The sequence below is a fragment of the Oncorhynchus mykiss genome, chromosome 12 (assembly GCF_013265735.2).
Source record: "Oncorhynchus mykiss isolate Arlee chromosome 12, USDA_OmykA_1.1, whole genome shotgun sequence".
In the NCBI taxonomy this organism is placed as follows: domain Eukaryota; kingdom Metazoa; phylum Chordata; class Actinopteri; order Salmoniformes; family Salmonidae; genus Oncorhynchus; species Oncorhynchus mykiss.
Window position 1 is genome coordinate 63,070,366 of NC_048576.1, and position 10,445 is coordinate 63,080,810.

The 10,445-nt window shown below is 41.1% G+C and overlaps 1 protein-coding gene across 1 annotated transcript in view; it reads right to left on the reverse strand.

Moving 5' to 3' along the window:
- Positions 1-10,143, reverse strand: part of LOC110537966 (thyroid hormone receptor alpha) — a 116,743-nt gene extending 106,600 nt beyond the window's left edge. The window contains exon 1 of the mRNA XM_021624454.2: positions 9,822-10,143. The gene's annotated coding sequence lies outside the window, so the exon portion shown is untranslated. The remainder of the gene's footprint in view (positions 1-9,821) is intronic.
- Positions 10,144-10,445: the final 302 nt, after the last annotated feature.

The following is a 10,445-nucleotide window of genomic DNA, read 5'->3' on the forward strand; positions in this document are numbered from 1 at the left end:
GTACCTACATCCCTCTCTGAACTTGGGCGAGACATAATTCTGATCTTCACAACTACAAGCAAATTGGAGTACCTGTGCGACTCAAAGGGACTGGTTTGTAGATGAAACATTCAAGACAACCCCTCCTTTGTTCAGCCAGGTGTACACCATTCACAGGTTGCAGGAGGGGGACATGGTTCCAACAGTTTATGTTGCTGCCCAATAAGACTAAGGTATGTATCAACAATTACTATTGACGTCGTTTTATTGAAGTGTTCATTTTCAACAAGCCAGGAATGTGCAATATCTAACTAGGAGAGCGAAGGTAGGAAGAAGTTATGTTAGATGTTATGCACATTTATGGCTTGATAGCAAATATCACCACCATTGAGCTAATGTAGTTATTCGTTATCCGTTATTGTCTTTCCCGGAGATAAACCACAAAGCACAGCGCTCTCATCCACTCGCATGAAAACACTACAGCCAAAATGGGAGCCACTTAGGAAAACTACAAATTCTAGCTAATTTTTCCAAAAACAAGCCTGAAAATCTTTCTAAAGGCTTGAGTGTTTTCTATCCAGATCTACCAATTATATGCATATCCTAGCTTCTGGGCCTGAGTAACAGGCAGTTTACTTTGGGCATGCTTTTCATCCAGACGTCAAAATACTTCCCCTTAGCCCAAAGAGGTTTTAAGAGTTGCGTCCTGACAGCAAAACAAACAAAAATAAAATCCCGATCACAGAAGATGACTAAAAATACTACTTTTAAAAACATCCATGATCACAAATCATGACTTAACGTTAGACCCATTTACATTCTCAAACAAAGAGCAGTGCCTATAATGATGTCCTTCCATACAGGCGTGACATGCTGGAGGGATGCGCCTATGAAATTGTTGATGATCAGTAGGCTATTACAGAGGACCTTCAGAAAGTATTCAAACCCCTTGACTTATTCCACATTTTGTTGTGTTAGAGCCTGGATTCAAAATGGATGAAAGAGACTTCCCCACCCCCCCTCACCCATCTACACACACACAAAGTTCACATGACAAAGTGACAACATGTTCAGTAATTTTTACAAATGTATTGAAAATGAAAATGAAATATCTAATGTACATACAGTACCAGTCAAAAGTTTGGACACCTACTCATTCAAGGTTTTTATTTTTTTAAAGACCAAGTTCATATTATGGCAAGAACAGCTCAAATAAGCAAAGAGAAATGACAGTCAATCATTACTGACTGAATTCACTGAACTTAATGTCTTAAAGTAATGGACTATCATTTCTCTTCGCTTATTTGAGCCGTTCTTGCCATAACATGGACTTGATCTTTTACAAAATAGGGCTGTTCTGTATATCACCTGTACCTTGTCACAACACAACTGATTGACTCAAACCCATTAAGGAAAGAAATTCCACAAATTAACTTTTAACAAGGCACACCTGTTAATTGAAATGCATTCCAGGTGACTACCTCACGAAGCTGTTTGACAATGCCAAGAGTGTGCAAAGCTGTCATCAATGCAAAGGGAGGCTACTTTGAAGAATCTCAAACATATTTTGATTTGTTTAATAGTTTTTGTTGGTTACAACATGATTCCATGTGTTATTTCATAGTTTTGATGTCTTCACTATTATTCTACAACGTAGAAAAAAGTAAAATAAAGAAAAACCATTGAATGAGTAGGTGTGTCCAACCTTTTGACTGGTACTGTACATGTCATGTGTGAGAGAGCATGCTGTCATTTCCCAGGGTCCAACATCTTGTACATTGCCAGAACAGGCTCTTAAATATAACATAATTCAGGATGGAATGTAGCTTACTGCGGTAAACATATTTCCACACACAACTGAGCTTGAACACACACACACCAAAACAGTTACCCCTCGTCTTTGGGTAGTAAATCTATGGGAAACGATTTTTAAAACACCCACAATTTTGGCCAAACTCAATGCATAGCCAACGCCCCTGTGTCCAGAAACTTCAAAAGATCCATACACATTTAAACAAAACAATAGGCTACAGCTTCAGAAAAATTATTTGTCAGCTGCAGAGGCGCCATGAAAAAAAAAGGAAAAAAAATTGAAAGACTCACCTTCCTTGGAATGGAGTCAAGAGTGGCAGCCTGGTTTGCTTGGCTCTTGTGCACATTTTACTGCTATGCATTCATTTAAAGCGTTGAGAAATGTACAGCCCTGCCGCTGACCAATCAGGTGTTAACCCCACCCTAAACAGGAAGTGAAGCCATTACACGGCGACATTAGTGGAGGTTTGCCCCTTCATTGCCGGTGCCCAGGGACACAGTACTGTTGGTCCTGCATCTGCTGATTGGGAATATCCTTTTACCATTAATCACATCAACCAAATCATCCATCTACTAGGCTATACGCTGCATAGAGATCATTTGAAGGATTATGTCTCGTTTGTTCAGCTTCAGAAAACGTAACCAGAATTTGTTTTTTTTTTAAATCAACAATCAAAAAGACCCAAACATGATAAAGATCATTTGTGTGTGTGCCGCCTGATGCATATGTGCATCTCGGAGTTACATCACAGTGACCGCAGCAAGGAAGAGAGAGAGCCGAGGGCCTGTTTGTGGGAACAGCTCCAGGAGGAGGCCGATACTAAGTCAGCCATCTGCGACAGACGGGCCCCACTAATCCTCCACAAGGAGAGGAGAGAAGAGCCATGCAGTTACACCACTGAGCACTCTAGCACAGTGACAGTCAGGCTCAGCTGTACCAAGCCCCGTGGAGAACAGAGGCACAGCTACAGATGCCGCATCTTAAAATGTGATCATCCTGGAGTTTTAGGATGTTTCCTGCGCAACAGAAAATGCAAACTTGTAGTTTGTTCTAGGTCATAAAAAGGCTTCTAAAATGTTGGTCATTTCCACTTTAACGCGTACGAACACACAAGTGGGCTCATTCTACTGTGGTCCCTGCAGTGATTAGAACGTCTAGTTACAATCGACACAACAGTCGGCGTTTGAGCTGGCCACTTTCTCCTCCCCCCCCCCCCCCACACAAGTGTTGTGCAACATGTACAAAGTTATGTCCTCAATGGGAGTCAGCTTACTTTTGGATGCAACGTTCACACATTCACAGAAGTAGCAACAGCCTAACAACAATTCTCATCCAAACCCGGGAAACGTAGGCTACATTAGTCCTAGCGCTAACGGAGGAGACAGAGCCAACACAAGCAGTCGTATTTAGCCTCTCCTCTCCCTCATCCTCTCCAAACTGCATGTTGCTAGCACGCAAAAGCAATCATCAATCTCAGGGAAGAAAGATGTCCAATTCCAATTAGGTTGGCAAGTCATATTCAATACTGTGTGTGTGTGTGTGTGGTTTCTGAAAGTACAGAATAAAGAGGATTTAGTAGTCAGAATAAAATCAGGATACAGCAATACACTGTTACAATGAAGTAACATGACTGAAGAGCTCCACAAGGGGGGGCAGGGCAGAGCTATGCTAAAGAAGCTCAATTAATACACAGGCCAATGCAATGGTCATGCTAAGGCCAGGGCAGCTTCAAATGGATACGACAAGCTAAATACTTCTTTGACACAATTAGCAATGTTTTACAGAAGTTATAGAAAAATGTAACTAGATAAGCACAATTGAGCATAACACCATTATGAAAATCAGTACCTAGCGTGTCCACGGTTAAAGGAAAAAATGCAGAATACATTATGCAGCATACATAAATACAGGGGGGGGCTACAATAGAAAAACACGATATACATAAACTGTATTACGATAAGGGTAATAAGGCACTTACTTTAATAAGAACACACACAGTAAATATTTGTAAGGGAAACAACAATGAAGACAACGCAGGCGCCAGCCGGAAAATGCGGCCAGGTTCTATCCTAACTGGAGAAGTGCAAATGTCTGCAAACTTGGCCTGAGGGAACACTGGGGGAGTGCTTGAGCTCTCATCGAAGAGAGAAGTTTGTCCGGCTCATCTAGCTAATCCTTGCCTTACATTAGCATAGCATGCCTCAAATGTAAAATTGTCCACCACAGTGAAATAGGCTACTTCTATGTGAATTAGTGAGGCGGAATGCACCCAATTTCAAACGGTTGTTTGAAAATCATAGAAAATGTACAAGTTGATACATAATATATATATAGATATATTAGCAGGCAGTGCCTTGATTTGAGGGCAGCCCAGGTTAACGAATCCCCGAGCTGACAAGGTAAAAATCTGTTGTTCTGCCTCTGAACAAGGCAGTTAACCCACTGTGCCCCGTTTGGCCGTCATTGTAAATAAGAATCTGTTCTTAACTGACTTGACTAGTTAAATTAAAAATAAAATAAATAAACTGTCATGTTGCATAACAATACATTTTGGAACAGTGAGCGAATTCTGACATCACTCTCATAAGAAAACTCAAATGGGGAATTTGGTCGAGATGCCGAAAAAGTTACATATTGCAGCTTTAAGTAACATCAAACCAAATAGAAAGTTGATTTCAGGTGATTTGGACATTATTATTATTTTTATTCTTTTTAAAACATGCTTACCTCACTTCCATAGATTTTTAGCTGGAGGTGGCTAAAGTTAGCTGAAGTTTGTAATGACTGTTTAAAGAGAACCGAACTATGGATTTCAGTTTCCCCTGGCCCATAGACTACTTTCAGAGTGAGGAACCATCTATCAAGTTGTAAAATAGTGAACTACTCCTTTAAATCTTATGACCTGGCTTGAATCTATATAAGCTGGGCAAGCCGAGCAGAGCGGGGAAAACAGGGTTTACCCAATCAAGAGATTTCCTCCACTCCAATTACTCTCCATGCAAAACAACAGATTTGGGATCAATTGTCCCTGTGTTCACCCTGTATATGAGAAGCTGGACAGCATTGAATCTGTGTAAGCATGATGATAAGAATTTATTTTCACCATGCTTCTTTCGCCAGTCATTCAATTTTAAATCCATGAGGAGGAGTGGAGCGATCAAGTGTATCCTTCAGGGGAGAAAGAGAGCTAGAGAATTGGCCCTCAGCTCCTATAGCACCACTCGTGGTGGAGCGGCTGACCGCGTCTTTTAATATCTTCCCCGGGCAGACGGGCCACTTTCTCACGTGGGCCACGCCTGACGGCCCTCCCTGGTAGGCCCAGCAGAGTGGAGCTTGTTAAGTCCTCCGACCCATCACAACACTGATGTGGGGGTTTCCCGTTTGCCTGCCTTGGCTTTCTCTCAAAACAATGCCAGTCCTCAGAGAGTTAATACTGATCCAGCCTTAAAGGGATAGTTCTGGATTTTGGCAATGAAGCCCTGTATCATAACCCAGAGTCAGATGAATGTGTGGATACCATTTTTATGTATCCGCGTCCAGTATGATGTAAGTTAAGAGGTAGTTTCACAAGGAAATGCTAGCTAGCGCTAACACAATTACTAGAAGTCTACAGGAACACCTAGCATACTAGAACTTTATCAGAGGCTTGTGTTTGCAATCATGTCTGGAAGTCTAGGTCTAAAAATGGGGCATTGCCTTTAAAACAGCCAGAAAGGCTTATTTATAAGCTCACCATGGTAACAAATTTGAAATAGGTCAATGTCACTGTTTAGGGTCGGGTTAATATGATGATTTAACTGTCAAATTGCTCCCAAATGGACGACTATGAGAATTGTTTTTATTGTAACATAAAAATAGATTTGAAACCAATACTATTTACAACATAGGCACTACCCTCTATATGAAGTCATTACCGTTTATTACACCTTGTTCCCTGTCTATAGCAGCTATACCATGCATATAAACTGAGAAGGGTGTAATTATGGCCTACTCCTGCATGTGGGCAATTTATACTTCTATTGGTCCATTTTTAAGCAAGGGACTCCAGTACACAGGTGGGAGGCAGGGCACTCCAGTATAGTAGGTGGGGGTAATGCACTATAACGTTGGATGCCAACTAGAGGTCGACCGATTAATCGGAATGGCCGATTAATTAGGGCCGATTTGGCCCCCAAATTGTTTTTACCACCTTTATTTAAACTAGGCAAGTCAGTTAAGAACACATTCTTATTTTCAATGACGGCCTAGGAACGGTGGGTTAACCGTCTCGTTCAGGGGCAGAACAACAGATCTTTACCTTGTTGCAAGATTGAATCGCCCGAGCTGATCTTACAGTTAACTAGTCCAACACTAACCACATGATTACATTGCCATCCACGAGGAGACTGCCTGTTACGCGAATGCAGTAAGCCAAGGTAAGTTGCTAGCTAGCATTAAACTTATCTTATAAAAAAACAATCATAATCACTAGTTACCTACACATGGTTGATGATATTACTAGTTTATCTAGCGTGTCCTTATGACATAACATTGAAGGTTGTGCAATGTAACAGGAATATTTAGACTGATGGATGCCACCCTTTAGATAAAATACGGAACGGTTCCGTATTTCACTGAAAGAATAAACGTCTTGTTTTCGAGATGATAGTTTCCGGATTCGACCATATTAATGACCCAAGGCTCGTATTTCTGTGTGTTATCATGTTATAACTAAGTCTATGATTTGATAGAGCAGTCTGACTGAGCGATGGTAGGCACCAGCAGGCTCGTAAGCATTCATTCAAACAGCACTTTCGTGCGTTTGCCAGCAGCTGTTTATGACTTCAAGCCTATCAACTCCTGAGATTAGGCTTGTGTAACCGATGTGAAATGGCTAGCTAGTTAGCAGGGTGCGCGCTAATAGAGTTTCAAACATCACTCGCTCTGAGACTTGGAGTGGTTGTTCCCCTTGCTCTCGTTGTGTAACGCTGCTTCGAGGGTGGCTGTTGTCGTTGTGTTCCTGGTTTGAGCCCAGGTAGGAGCAAGAAGAGGGACGGAAGCTATACTGTTACACTGGCAATACTAAAGTGCCTATAAGAACATCCAATAGTCAAAGGTTAATGAAATACAAATGGTAGAGAGAAATAATCCTATAATTCCTATAACCTAAAACTTCTTACCTGGGAATATTGAAGACTCATGTTAAAAGGAACCACCAGCTTTCATATGTTCTCATGTTCTGAGCAAGGAACTGAAACGTTAGCTTTCTTACATGGCACATATTGCACTTTTACTTCCTTCTCCAACACTTTGTTTTTGCATTATTTAAACCAAATTGAACATATTTCATTATTTATTTGAGGCTAAATTGATTTTATTGATGTATTATATTAAGTTCAAATAAGTGTTAATTCACTATTGTTGTAGTTGTCATTAATACAAATAAATAAATAAAATAAAAATCGGACGATTAAATCAGTATCGGCTTTTTTGGTCCTCCAATAATCGGTATCGGCGTTGAAAAATCATAATCGGTCGACCTCTAATGCCAACCGCCGATAAACCCCACAGAAGAAGATGAGGCGGGGGGCGACAAAGGTAACTAGCTGGCTAGGATACCGGTAGACATTGTCTTTTACCCCTGCCTGTTGGGCACTGATTTCCCACAATTCTGTTAACAACAGTAGGTGTTCGGCAGGCGGGAACAAAGGACACTATGTTAGCTAGCTAGAACTCTGGTATACAGCAGGCGGGATAGGTAGCTAGCTAGGACAATGTCCTCCTTCCCGAAAAACTCTGAAAATACTATTATTTCCCTTTTGGACACCCATTTTAACCGCATAGACAATCAGGGGAAAATTGGCACATCAGCATGAAGATGGCATGCTCGAGGGGTGGGGCATTCATGCAGGAACCAATGGGATGTTTGAGGGGTGTGTGGGGGCGTTCTGAATTGTGAGCTTCAATCTCACACTATTGTGTAAATATCTTTTTTTTATTTCTCAGTTGATGAACTGCCATGCGTGACATATCGGGCTAAAATGTATGCATTGGTGGTGCAGTGTTGACCTGAGCAGACGGGGTTAACCTGCTGCCTTGTAGCTTCTGACATAACTGGTGCAATGATTTCAGACTATTGGGACAACAACTGAACTCTCATTTCCCACTGGTTAGCCCAATAAAAACAAAAAAATCATTCATTTAAATAATAGGATACTCATTCAAAGTCATATTCTTTCAATTCGAAGAGAAAATCATTTCTTTTTTTCTACTTTAAAGAGTAGGATAATATTTTATCTTTTTTTTAAATGATAGTAGACCTACAGTATATAGGCTACTTGGAAAAGTTCCAATGGACAGTAATTTCTTTTGTTTTATAAGATGTACTAACTATAACCCTACCAGGTGAATTACAGCCTTACTTATTGCCAGTGTAATTTACCTTTGAACAGTGTTTTTGCAGATCTACAACAGTGGGCTGGCTAATTCAGTGTTGGGGGAACTAGCAAATATCCAAAGGAACCAGTGGCGGTCAGTGCCATTTAAGATGTGGGAGGAGGATTTATTTTTCAAATGAGCATGGCCTTACTTCTATTACAGCATATTGGATGACTGTCATTCATTTTCCATTCACCCAGCTCATTGTAACGTCGATAGGTTTAGGCTACTGCATGATATTTGAATTTTCCTTGTACCCGTCATGGGGTTGCTACAACCTAGTCCATGAATTAAAGTTTACAACGTTAGTCAGTCAAACACAGTTCACTTTCATAGCAGCCATGTAAAAACAGCATGATCACTTTGCTCCTTATATATACATATAATTCCTTCTGGCAACTATCTACATGCTCTCCTCCTCTCACCGTTTCCCTTCACTTGCGGACTTCAGTGCAAAACACATCAGCTGTCTGACCAGGCGAAAAAAAAGCTTTCCAAGCCAAACTATCATGACTGCTAACCTATAGGCACAGCCTACATCGTGGTCACCTCATAGTCAACATATCTATTGAAACTAACGCTAGTAAACCCATTACAATCATGCAGTATAGTGTACAGTTTGTGCAGGCCCCGTTGGCACAAAAAAAAAATATATAAAAACAAAAGCTTACCTTGACTTGGAAGAGTTCAAGTGTTGGATAGACATAGCCTGCTAGCTAACATCTTTTTTAAATGTTCCAATATTTATGAAAGTCACTTAGGATAGTCCTCCCACTCCTCGGAGGAGCCTTTACTGAAAGGAACCATGTGACAATCAACGTGGCTAAATTAACTTAGAAATGTAGGCTGGAGAGATTTAGGCTAATTTAGGCTATATGCCTATCATTCCACATAGGCCTTTTTGTAAGCTATTATAGGCTTCTAGTTACGCTAATAGACACAAGTGAATAATATAAAATGTTATTTATTTCTTTTTGGGGGGGGGGGGGGGGGGGCGGTGCAGTTCGTGTAGGCTAACATTGTTCTTCTATGAGTACCTGGGCTTTTCACGTTCAGAACAACCCCAATGGCTGTTGTGTACGTTTTTTCTTTTTTTTTATGTAGTTCTATCCTTGAACTGTTCTTGTCTATTAAGGATCTGTAATATGTTATGTTTCATGTGGACCCCAGGAAGAGTAAAGCAGCTTATGGGGATCCTAATAAAATAACAAAACTGCGGATGTCATTCCAAAGGAATGTTTACTTTGACCGCGCAAACCAGAAACACATTTCACTGGGAAGACATTCATATGAAAAGTACTGCATCAAAAATAACTAGGCTTCTAAAAACTCTCATTACGACTATGGCAAGATCAGACGCCCCCTGTGACAAAACAGTTTCACAATGTTACAGTAGCTACGCAAGTTGCATTGCTACCAAGTGATTAAGAGCTCAATTCACATGGCTACAAAACGAGGCCAAACTGTGTTAGCAAAGTGTTGCCTCGCATTCCAGATTATGTCTGACTGCACAGACTGACCTTGCTGCTAAGAATTGGGGTAATAGTAAATGAACGGACACCATTCGTATGGGCTTTACAGCTCGAGTTGACATGAGGACAGCAACACTCACCTTGCCGCAGACGAATAGGTAAGGTGCCTTCTCGGTGACAGTCACGGACGGATACAAGTGTCAAATCCAACCAGTTTCCTGGCTACCGGTGGTAGTCGTACGATAGCTCACCGTTAGGAATGTAACGCACAGCGCAGTTTAGAACTTATCAGACGTTAAACGTTAACTAGCCATCTGTAAACATGCTGCGTTGAGCAGACCATTTCAGAAAAGGAGTAAATGAGCGCTTAATACTCGACTTTTCCACTCTGGATATATTAGCACCGTTCACGTTCCACTGCCACGACTGGGAAATGTAACAGACAGCAATAATACATAGGTCCCTCCCCTTTAAAGTATGGGTGCGTGCAGTGTGCAGCCAAGAGTTTTATCGAAATGTCTACTGCTCTCTATAGGGCAATGTTAAAGCTGCAGTTCAACCCTATAGAGCAGGGTTTCCCAAACTCAGTCCTGCCCCCCCCTGGGGCTATTGGCTATTTGAAATGTGCACCCAGGGGGGCCCTAGGACAGAGTTCAGAAACCCTGCAGCCCGTTTTATCTCAAAATCCGAATCATTTCTTGGTAACAATTAAGTACATTACTGTAAAAGAAAATGTATTAAACTAGTCAACAAGAAACAAAAAT